This window comes from Pyrus communis, chromosome 3 (assembly GCF_963583255.1).
Source record: "Pyrus communis chromosome 3, drPyrComm1.1, whole genome shotgun sequence".
In the NCBI taxonomy this organism is placed as follows: domain Eukaryota; kingdom Viridiplantae; phylum Streptophyta; class Magnoliopsida; order Rosales; family Rosaceae; genus Pyrus; species Pyrus communis.
In genome coordinates this window covers 6,729,940-6,741,833 of record NC_084805.1, presented here as the reverse complement: position 1 = coordinate 6,741,833, position 11,894 = coordinate 6,729,940, and positions in this window count along the sequence as shown.

The window sequence follows — 11,894 nt, the reverse complement described above, 5'->3', positions numbered from 1 at the left end:
CACATGCATTTCCAACCCACATGCACCCTTTAATCATTTATATGAAGTTTTTGTTTGAGCGACATTTTGAGATTAGGCCTAATGGGAAACTTCTGACATGTACTTTCATTTTGAGATTAGCCCAAAAGCTCAAAACTATTTCGGATTCCCAATTTGTCCCAAAATCCTGAAACTATTTTGGATTTCCGAATTTTTGATTTGAAATCAGTCTTAAAATTAGAATTCCCGAAAACTTCGGTTTGAGAATCAAAACATGGTTTTCGGTTCGGTATCCCATACCGAACCAACCCTAGATTACCCAACCAACCCAACCCTAAACCCTAAACCATTTCTTCTTCAGTCTCCCCTCATGCATCGTTCGTGGCATCTCAAGCTCACCCAGAGAAAGCTTTAGCTCCACACTCCAGAAAATTCCGGTTTGGCTTCTCACTCAATAATATTAATAAATAATAAAGCCTTAACCTTCTTCTGATATTTTTCAATTTTGATATGTTTTGGTTTCTGGGTATTGCTCTCTTATTTATTTAACTATTTCGTGTTTGGAATTCATGATCGCTGACTGGTGTTTATGTGGTAATTAGATTATCTGAATCTCCATTTCTTGACTGTTTGTAACTGGGTTTTTGTTGTGGAAGTTTCAATTTCACTCTTGAAATAATTCCCCAATTTTTGTTGGAATTTAAGGCGATTTGAAGCCTTTTCGTAGAAGAAATGACATAAAACTGAGCGCAATAACGTTCTAGGATTCATAGAGCTGACCCCACTCAATGGAATAAGGCTTTATTGTTGTTGTTGTGTTATTTTTTGAGCGTATGCAAACCCAAATTTGGAAAAATTACACTTCGATATGCAACTTATGTATAAATAGATAATAAGGTGAGGGTTCTCATTGATGTCGGTGAACTGAAATGATTTGGTTTCAAAGCTCAAGTATTCTGTGGTGATTTTCTTTCAGGGTTTTACCCATCTTTCCGGAAAAGAAGACGATGAATTTTGCAACATCGATATGCAGTAGGTTGGGTCTGAAGAACATTGTTACGAATTCTCCCGCATACAGCTGTGCTTCCGGTATGAGTTCAATATCACTAACTGAGTTGTGCTAGAATGTAGCATAATTATGTTGTGTTTCTGCTTCGAAGTTCTGATGTTTTGCTTGACGAGCTAATTTTAGATGTCACGGTGGAAGGATTGAGTTTGACCTTGAGGCGCTGGGCTACTAAAAAATCTGCTGGATCCACCAAAAATGGTCGAGATTCAAATCCCAAATTTCTTGGAGTGAAGAAATTTGGCGGAGGGGTGAGAGGCTGTTGTGTATAAAAAAACATAATGGACAGTTTGTTATTGCTTGTCTAATTCTTCCGTTGGAATCACTGTAATGTTGTTATTCTGTATATGTTGCAGAGAGTGATAGCTGGAAACATAAAGCTACCAAGTAACAAGTAACATAAAGCTACCAAGTAAATGAAGTTGGGTCTAGGAATATCCCAAAGTGTGATTTGACTAAAGATCTCAATGAGGGAGTAAAGTGAATTAACAAGTAACATAAAGCTACCAAGTAAATGATGTACTCGAATTCAGATTACATAGAGTTTACAAGTTTAATCAATTTGTCATGTTTACTTTTATGATCGAACTTTTATTTTAATATGGATCGTTATAAAAAAGAGTTTATTATTGTGACTAGTATATGTCCACACACAAAGTGTGAAATTTTTTACTTTTGTTTTTAAAACTGAAGGAGAGAGGAATAGAGAGAGAATGCGAGGATGAGGAGAAGGGGAGACAAATTTGTTTTTCATTTTTTATTTTTCAAATTAGACATGATAAAATCATTTGTAAGTGAGGCTTAAACAAAAAACAGAAAAATTTTGTTTTGTGAAATTACGTTATTGTCCTTAACATTTTTGTTGTGATAGAAGACAAAAATATCTTTTTATTCTCTTTTGGTTGACAAAGGGTTTCATTTATATGTAGTTTAGATTAATAAAGATTTTTATAGTTTTGTGTGAAATATAATTATGGGCGGTTCTCTCGTGAATCGCCTTCAGCAAGGTATGGTATTCAGGGTCTGAACTCGGGAAAAAATCTTTCTTCATAGAGTCAAGACATTCATTGCTGATCTAGAAAAGATCTTATCACCGAGTTTCATATATTTGAATACGAACTAGAGTTGTGGTCAGTGGTGGAGCCTCTTTTGTTTTAACATTTAAAAATCATACCCTCTTTTTTGGCTCGTCGATATAAATCAAAGGCCTATACAACCTAGAGCAAGATCTAATTTTAACTCACGATCTTAAATTTTTGTTGGAATAATCGAATCTAATGTGTTAATTTTTTTTTTTGGTGAATTACATTTTACCCCCTCAAGTTTCGGTGCAATTACAACCTCATACATCATCTTTAAAACATTTTAATTTCATACATTTAATATTATTTTTTTTCAATTTCATACAACCGTTAAAAAAATCTATTAAGTTAACTGTTAAGTAATGACGTTACAAATATGGGGTCCTCATTTGTGTTGACGTGGTTGCCACATTTGTGTCATGTGGCTAAATACTTAATAAAAAATTTAAAAATTTAAAAAAATTAATTAAAGAAACGTTAAAAATCAAAAACCATAAATCCCCTTCGTCTTCCCCACCATCACCCACCCCCTTCTCCCATGCCCCATCACCCACCCCTTCCCCCATTAATTCTACACCTCCATCTAACCTAAAATTCCAAAAAACAAGGATCTTATTACCTAGTTTCATATATTTGAATACGAACTAGAGTTGTGGTCAATGACGAAGCCCCACAGAGGTTAAAGGTGGCCTAGGCCTATCTTGAAATTTCAGCCTCTTATATGTGCTGTTTGCGAGCTTCTAGAAAACTGATCGTGTGGCTCATTGATTAGTGGGGTTGTCGCAACTCCAACTGGTTAACGGCCAAGATTCGAGACTTGCAAGTGTTTTAGCATTTGAAGATTTTCGTTAAACTGAAAGAAACCAAACCCTCATAATTTGCCCTTATTTTTTTACCCTATTAAAACTAAGCCCTCCTCCTTTTATTATAATTAGCCTTATGTTTTAACATATAAAAACCATACTCTCTTTTTTGGCCCGTCGATATAAATCAAAGGCCTATATAGCCTAGAGTAAAATCTAATGTGTTTATTTTATTTTATTTTATTTTTTTATTTTTAATCAAAACTTGTAACAAATTTTGTTCTTATGATATAATCATTTTAATACTAAGATTTTCATACAAAATTTAAAGCTCCACCATTCTTGTTTGATTAAAACTTTTCATGCAAATACAAAAAAACAAAATCCTTATTTTTTTTTTTCATCAATTATATTTTAAAGGCTAATTTCTTTCTATGGCTTAAAGGCCCCCCTAATCTGGTTTTCTGGCTCCACCACTGGTTGTGGTTAGTTTTGCATGAATGGAATACGACAATCACCATTCATCAGTAGCAGTAATAATTGTCGAGCACTCTACTTTCGATCCCAAATTATTCATGCTCAGCTAGCTAGATATTCATAATTCATTTATCCAGTGCTATTCGTACGAGTATTTTTCCACATTTCCTAGTTCATTCGTATGCTAAAAAGTTGCAGATTGCGCACGTAGATAATAGTACTGCCAAACTAGAGAGTCGTCGGATTCTTCAACTTTAACAGGAAATTTGGAAAAATAACCAAAATTTGGACTCCATGTAGAATTATAACCACCATTTTAAATTTATAATAATTATAACCAAAAGTTGACGGAAAAGGTTGTGGATATATAAAGAAAAGTGGTAGAAGCTTGTCAGACAACTATGTGACCACCCCAGCCATAGGGAAAAATGAGAAGATTGCTACTATCCTCTATTGAACTTTTAACGGGATAACGTAAGGGAATTTTATTTGATATTATTTATTTCAAAATTAAATCCTGTTAATTTGTAAACTCCAACAAACTAATCAAGTTTGTAATTATTTCCTCAACCACAGCCACGAAGTCCTCCAAAACCAAATCTATAGCCCCAAAAGTTGTCCCTAGTATCTTTATCATTTTGCAAGCCATAACAGCTTGACTCTCCTGGGTAATCCCACACAGGATCGTCATCTCTTGGTGCTCTTGGTTTCATCCAACCCTTCATGAAATGCAGGTTTCTGAAGTACCCAACATGTGCGTACGTGCCATCTGGGTATTGGCCACTCCCCATCGGGGGCCCATCTTCGTTCTCTGGAGCCATGGCAATTCCTCCCCTCCCCACATCTCCAGCCCCATTTTCCAAACTAGGAACTAGTTCCCTTGGCCAATACCCTACGCTAATGTTTTTGTCTGTCATTACTAGCCACCAATTTTTTGTTATATAATCCTGCAAGTTGGCACAAGAATAAGCATTAACATAACTCTACACATATTTGAATGACTTCACGTTCTGGTAATCGCGATGAGATATTTGAACTTGAAACTTCTTATAATATTGAGAAAAGAAGTATCACTACATCAGTCATTAGTCGGTAATTATTTCAAAGTTAGGAGAAACAATTTAACGAGTAAAATTCTTTGGGATTGTTGGTTTACCTGGTAAATATCGAATTTGGCATCATATGTTGCTCCACCAAAAGATGACACTGGCTCAAAACGAGTTTTAGGACCTACGTTTCGGTCGATTTGTACGAATCCCTGGCAGAGCGAATCAAAGCATCCCGTCTTATCCGCATCCAACTATACATTATTCATATGCACAAATTCGAGTGAGTACTACAATTATGAGAGAATGTTCTATTTCTAGACAAGAGAGTGATATGCTATATATGTTTACCACGTTATCAATTCATCTGAACCACATATACATAGAGTGGATTAGTATAATTTGATTGTAATCAGATTAACGTAGTCATAAAACATCTAAATTCTAACATATAACGACACGGCTAAACACGGCACCAAACATAAAAAATAATAATACAAGTTTAAAAGCTCACAACTTACAGTCCAGTATATAAACACTCGAGGGCTGTCATCACCATTGATTGATGTTGAAACCTGTGAAAATATGATGTTAATATGAGCTCGTTGTGATTAGGGGGCTCTGGGAAAGAAAATAGTTGGAAATTAAGAGATTGAGGATGGGTGTAGGTTGAAGCATTACCAAGGAACCAGCAATAAGTCTGGTAACGTAGTCAGGCGGGCCACTATCGACCCAAACATTGACAGAACTAGATTGGTCTTGTGCCATGTTCGGTTTGAATATCGCCCCACTCCTTGAAACTCCAATGTATCTAATTACTAGCCGACTTCCGCTCATTCTAATGAATACTTGCTGCATCTCACAAGCATTAATGGATTAAAAGTTAGAGACATACAAGAGATGAGTAGTGTTCAAGCAAAAATAGACATGATCAATAGTTCAAATTTACAGTCCGACAACACAAAACGTCACTACAAGAAAATTGAACATTAGCCACTAGGTTGGATAGCCGTATCAGTAACTAAAACCCCCATATTATAGCCATTCATATGCCTTTTACCTACCCGGTTGTAGAGCCGTTGGTAAGCCGTTTTACCTAATCTAGTGCAACAAATGTCATTAGCTTTTGTCTTCTGTTTTTGAGTCCATTGTCAGTGACTCTAGCCCGTCTTTCTAGTAGCGCGTAAGATCAACGTACTTACATGAACATTCGGGGCAATAGGATTAATTTTGCTGATATTGGCAAACATTTGATGCGAAAGAGTTTTTGCCCTTGTTAACTCTTCCTTTGTGGTTCGGTGAATCGGAACTGTTCCCTCAGGGCAGTCGGCCTCCTTAAACCCCGCTTGTAAATATGGTTCATTCACAGCAGCAGATTTTTTCGCCTGAATTGCTGGAATTGAAGTTGGTCTTAGCTGCAAAAATGTATCAAATATTAAGTTTTTACAGAAACAACGGTATTGTACTCAAACCGAAATATGTCTTATAAACTCATTTTCGTTCTTAAAGTTAATTAGTTTTCAACCAGGTTGAAATATGAAAATAATTAGAGGGTACTAATTAAATACTAATTATTTAATTAGCGTACGTACCTGGATTTTGTGATTCTGCAGTAAAGGGTTATCGAGAGTAGGCTGGCGATTGATGTCTATGCAATCGATGATATCACCATCAACATTAATTTGGTACAACAAGAGAAAAATAAAAGAAATAATTGTGCCAACAGGAATTAAATATAAAAAAAAAATCAAAATTTAAAAAACTCAAACTGAATTGTGGAAATGCAAAAATTTAAATTTTCATAAAATGAAAACAGCCTACAACCATGAAATCAACTTTCACTTTCCCAATCTCACAAACATATATTATAATGTTACATATTTTATCTCTAATACAAAAAGACTTGAAAACAAACATTTTCGGAAAGATGCATCTTCCCCAACAAGCCTTGCACTTCATCAAACCTTTGCTGCTCCAGAAATGAATTAATGAAGATAACATGTGCAATATTTGAACCTCTCACAAAAGTCATGAATAAATATCAAATTCAAAGATAAAGAACAACCACACAATTTACAAGAGCAAAGAAAATGAAGGGATAAAGAAAGAAATACCTGTGGGAGGACTCTTATTTGCTTTAGGGGCCTTTCTACCACTTGCTTAAAGATGATTCTTATATCACAACTCAACCCTCCAAAACAGCCAACAACGGAAGCGGAAGATTAATAATGAAAGTATACAAGCGCTCCTCATAAAAAAATAAGTTTACAAGTGTTCAAGATAAAAAAAAACAAACAAATAAAGCAGCTCATACAACTAACAAGGGGGGAAACTACCACATATTTCCAGTGATGTTCAACGACCAAAACTTTCAAACAAAAAACTTAAAAATGCATACTACGTTGTTCAGTCCCATAAGACCTTGCATAAGGTTACATGGCTAATTGCTCAAGGTTCAAATTCGTCATAGATAAATCTTATCATCTTCATTTTGACTTTACATTACCACATGTATGATATGATCCACAAAAAGTTCATATGTTTCTGAGTAAATTCTCCAAGTTTCCACAAAAAAATACTCAAATAGTGCACTGATCTTTCTCAGCATCTCAGCTTCACTCCTTGACTCACTAACAATCATAAAATCTAGCATAATTAAACAAAGAGCCAGACCACTAACGGTCTGAAAATTGGTAAAGTACTAAAAAAATACTAGATCAAGGAACATCAACAGAACTGGTTGAAAGAAAATAATCAACAACAAAAATGAAAATTCCATTGTTGTTGAAAGACAAACGTGAGCCACAACTGTTCCCACTGAAAATCAAAGCAAGAAAAGAGCCTATCAAATCCAGAATAAAATAAATAAATAAACCCTATTTTCATAGAAACATAACACAAAGCATTTTACACATTTTCCACCAGCTGAACAATTCCCCACCAGCAAAGAGAAAGTTAAAACACCCAAATAACAGATCACAACCTTTTCTTTTTTAATGAAAAGTCTTAGTTTTTAACGTTTACTAATACCTCTCCAAGAAGAACTTTGAACTTCGAAGCCACAACATGAACTCCCAAATCTAATTTGACAACATATTAAATCACAGTTCTTAAACACAAGCCCCAAATTCAACCCCGAAATTTAAAACAGAATAGACTTGAAATTAAGTCCAACTATATCCCAATTCCTATATTAGAAACAAATGAGCTAAAAGCTAAAAAACAAAAACAATCAGATGAATAAACACAATACCCAAAAATATGACTTATTTGGAAGTGGAATGGGTGATTATAATGAAAAAAATGAAGAGCCTTGCCACTATATCGAAGTCTAAGAGGAAGAAATGAGTGAGAAGTTGTCTTCCCTGCAACTCTGTCGTCATCCAGCAGGTCATCTGGACCGGAGAAATGGGTCTTCCAGTTCCCACCATTAATACCAATGCATACTTAATCAAAATACGCTAGAAACTGACAACATATAAACCCCAAATTCATAAACCCATAACTTATTCCATCAACAATTCCAATTTCATACAAATTTTCAAACGCAATCAATCATTTCATGCTTGATCTTAGTGACTAAAAGACCCACTCGGCTAACAGACTACAATATTCATCGGGTACACATGGATTCTATAGCCATCACTCATCAGAAACCAAGACAAATATAGTCGAATGCAAAACCATTCCCACAGGATGGACTACCAATACTCCATTCGTTATTTTCGTGCTTTGCTTTTTTTTTTCTTTTTTTTAACGGACTTTAAATTTCTTATTCAAATCTTAAAAAAAATTACAGATTATTGAATCTGGGATCAACAGAAGCAATTTACAACATTTCAAATATGGGATACAATACTAATTGACATCTATAATGGAATTAAAATTTGAAATCTAGAATTGATCCCAAAACTGAAATTTCTATTTTGGAAAAGCACTTACATTAGAGGAAAGCCCACAAGGAGAGGATCATTTTTACCTCTTAGGTCGAGGTCCAATTCCTGCAAGCTTGGCCAGAAATTGGCCGGAAAACCCACGGTCACCGTTTCTTAGATCTGAAATTGAGAAAATTCGGTTACGAATTTGTAGAAACAAACTTAGGGGTTGGAAAGAGGACTGGAAGATGATTCTGGATGTATAATTTGGCAGCCGTTGGTGACTAGTGGACGGCGACGCTGTTGCGTGAAAGAGAAGAGGAAGAGAGAGGATATGAGAGGGAGGAAGATGATTGAGGAGGAAATGGAGGATAGCTTAAGCGAGGCTGTGGTTGACGAGGAGAGCCCGGGGTTGGTGAGAAAGGGAGAGATTGAGGAGAGGCGGGAGGAATTGAGAGGAAATGTTGGGGTTGAGAAGGAAGGGAAAGAGAAAGAGGAGAGGCGAAAGGAAGGAATTGAGAAGAGTGAAGAGTGAAGAGTGAAGAGTGAAGATTGACAAGAGAGAGAGTAGTATTTTTTTGGTCTAAAGAGAGAGTGGTATTCTTATTTTATTTAAAACAAAGGGCATGAAAATATTATTGTGTCAGTTTGAAATTAATAAACAATCTTATTATTGTGGAATAGGAAAAAGTAAATATGTAGAGGACACAAAAAAAGTACTTTTTATTTAAATATATTAAACTAGAGGGCACGAAAACAGCTATCGTGTCTTTGTAAATTAATATTAAATTTTCATTTCTAACATTAAAGGGACACGTGAAAGCTGGATGGACATTTGGGCACAAAAGTCTCGGTTTTCGTGCTCAATAATGTGTTTGTGTCAACTTTTTTTACATTTGGGCACAATACTTGGTGCCCTTTATAAAATGCGCACTATTCCAGCTCATTAGTGTTCAAGGGGATACAAACTCCTCATAGGTGTCCTCAATTTTGTATCCATAGCCCATTTTTCTTGTAGTGACATGAAAATAAAGAAACCTTAACAAAATCAAACTAGCAAGCTAGAGAACTGTACATATAAAACTTTTTTCCTACACACCGTAAGTTGAAAATTGCTTTGAAAAGTGTTTGTTTAGATTAATTATACAAATCAAATACATGATTTAAGTCTGTCATACAACAAATAACATACATACCTGAATGGTTTTGACAGGAGGTTTGTTAAGACTCTGAAGTTGTCCTTCTAAGTCCAAGTCTTTTTCATCACCTGGATTATTAGGCGTCGCCATGACTTTGCCACAACCGTAAATTCTTAGACAAAAACATAGCAAGAACAAGAGCGTTATCGTTCTTGAAGTCATCATGTTAATCCAGCAGTACTCTCACAACAGATAACTGTACAGTATATATACACAAGTGAAGCTTTCCTGACTGTGACGGTTACAAGAGACTAGCTAGTGCAAGTTCATGCTCTACATTCATCCTCATCAGAAAGTTCAAGCTGGCTTTTATTACATTATGCCAAAGGTAATGAATGCGGATAAGGAAACGAACAACCTTATTAATTTTTCTTCCTAGTTTTCAACAGGCAATTCCTTTGTTACCAATATTTTTCTTTCTGGGATTATGAACTAGCTAGGTTATATTACAGCTTTTAGTTTAAATACGAGGGGCTAGTTTGAGATTGCTATTAAAATAAAAGTTGTTCAACATTGGATGAACAGTGTTGGGAGGATGAAAAGCAATGCAAAAGCATAAATTTTAGTGTGCAAGTGTTAAGGTTGTGTTTAATGATAAAAATAAACCTGGTATTGGGAGTGTTTGGCACAATTGCATGAATTCATTTTGGCAGGATCTGAGTTAATGATATTGGTTTTTGGGGTGAACGCACTGAACATGGTTCGTGATGTAAAGACCATACAGAAGCTAATACTGAAGATGTGTATGGTACACCGCTTGACAAATTGGCTGGTCTCTTTCCCAGACTGCTGCATGCTTCTTTCTCGGTTTGAGAGGCTTGAGGAAAAACCTCATGTTAAGGGGTAGGATTGATGCAACTCTAAGCTATTGAGCTTCTGTTAGATCAATTGGACTAACTATTGATGTTGTTATCTATTAGGTCCATCATATAATATCATTAGGTCCATTTACATCTCAAACCCTAGCTATCGTTAAGTGTATTTAAACCTTTTTTATGATGTAAAGAGACTATGAATGATATGATATGAATTTACTATAATTTCTTTTGCATTTTTCCTTTCCCGTTCCGTTACATCGGTGTCTGATCCTATCAGGAGGATTGCAGTCTTCTAGTAATCAATGGCGAGCCCTAGGCCATTGTTCTCTAGATGAACTTGAACATCGTTCTTCCAAGAAAGATATTTCTTTCCAAGATATCAAGGGCAACAAACTCAAACTTTGCTAGATTGGACATTTTCTACAAAGAAAGCACGCTTTGATCACATGACCAAGATAATTTTTGGGCATTTTCTAGGCAGACAACTCACACCGAAAGAACAAATACAACATAAGCCACGCACCTGATTAGACATATGCCTTTTTGAAAATAACTACTTGATGCCCGCATGCAATTAACAATGGTGCGACAAGCATAAGAAATTGATGCAGGAGCTGCGTGGTGGGAAATAAAAAGGATAGAATAGATACAAACTAAAACAAATAGATAATATAGATAAGTGAGGTTCACTATTTCCAAGTGTTAGGAGAGACCTGCAAACTCTAAAGGTCGCTTCTAGTACCAGTCTACGCCATAAACAACTAGGAAAAAAGAGAGCAACAAACTCTAGTTAAACAAGAGAAGATCACTTAGAAAATGAGTTTACAACTTAAATTTCAATACTATAATTCAAGCACTCCTCTCATTTTCTACCATACAAATACTTGTATTTATACATGATCTAACCCCTCCTCATTTAAGACTAATAAATGTAACAGATTAGGGAATTGTTATTAGCACTCCACAAATCTCATTCTACACTCCTCACAAAGTGTATTTTTCTTTCTAATTATAGAAAGTTTGGAGTGCCAAATGAGGTTTTTAGAGTGCTAATAACAATTCCCACAAATTAATATGAGATAATATAAATTACCAAGATAATTCCTTTTTTTATCCAGCCCTCGTATTCCTCAAGAAAATTGATCTTATTTGGCATTTGTATAATACAAGCATAGCAGAATATCTTATTTTCTTCCATAAAATGAAGTTTTTACTTTCTAATTCCCACAAAGAGGAATCTATAACGCCAACCCTCGAGCCATGCATGTATCTTTATCATTTTGTAAGGCATAACAACCAGTTCCATCTACATTTTCAGTAACAGCATCAGAAGCTGAGGGAACTATTTGTTCAAGACTCTTCAGCATGTAGCAAACTTCTCTGAAATAGGCAGCATGATCACAGAGCTCAAACCACCTTACCCTTACCATAGAAATAGTGATACAACGAGCAAGATGAATGGGGATGATTCGACAACCCCACCGACTAAATTAACCGAAGAAGTGTCGTGCCTGCTGGCTACGAAGAAATACCAACCTCGTAAAAGTGG